Here is a 1,018-nt window from a genome sequence, read left to right as displayed (position 1 = left end):
GCAAAATTCCTCAGCCATTCCCCAGCTCCAGCTTGTCTGTTCATACTTAGGTGTTGGCTGAACAGAGATGGGAAAACAATAGCAAACCCAGAGCTGTTTTTCATGGTGTCAACATAGGGATTTCATTCTACGCAGGATTTGCTTCCCTACAAACATTTCTGGATGCCCCAAAGGTCTCAACACCACATTGGTCATTGTGTCCTTTTCCTTGCAGGGAAGTGGCAGGAGGTACCTGCAGCCATGGTCACCTCCTTATGGAGTTTAAGAAACTCGCAAGGATGGGAAAGAGAAAGGAGAAAACCATAGATAGCAATAGAGATGAATGAAAAGGGAGAAAAAGTCAGGTAGGCAGAAATGTTATGGGTTTTAATTACGACAATTTAGTGATCCAAGATCTGCTCTGCTAACCCAGTTGGGTGGTAGATCTGTTGTGATCAGCTCCTGGGAATGAAGGAGCAGTGCAGATGTGAGGACTGTGCAGACCTTGTATTCCCAAGTGCTGGAAGGGCTTTGTTTCCCACCTGCCAGAGGCACAGGCCCCTGCAGGGCTAAGGAGAGGAGTTATGTGGGTCCCGTTGGAACAGGCTCAGTAGACATTTAACTATGTATTTTCCAGCACAGATTTTAAAGTGTCTTCTGAAAGTATGCAGTTCCTCCAGCTATATATAGTACCTTAAACTGCATTCCCAGTATCCCAGAGGTATTTCTAACAGGTTAACAGTTGAATATGTCTATGTTTTGGCTCAATTTTCAACATTTTACTGAGGCAGAAAACCCAATTAACCAAAATTGGAATTTTTTCCTTGGTGAAGACTTCAGGTTTGATCCCTAAATCAAGCAAAACCATCATCATCCAGAAAATTGGACTGCTCAGGTAGAGTCAGGTGCAGCTCCCTTGGATTTTTGTCCTCATGGTAGTGGAATATTTGGGTATTTTGGAAGGGAAAGGGCTCAGGGAAGTGATCCTGCAGCCTCTTCCTGTGCTGGGGGCAGCAGGGAGGGGTTATCCCTCCCAAGG

Source organism: Acanthisitta chloris, unplaced genomic scaffold (genome assembly GCF_000695815.1).
Source record: "Acanthisitta chloris isolate BGI_N310 unplaced genomic scaffold, ASM69581v1 scaffold6247, whole genome shotgun sequence".
Taxonomy (NCBI): Eukaryota; Metazoa; Chordata; class Aves; order Passeriformes; family Acanthisittidae; genus Acanthisitta; species Acanthisitta chloris.
The sequence above is the reverse complement of the archived record's forward strand: the minus strand, read 5'-3'. Positions refer to the sequence as shown.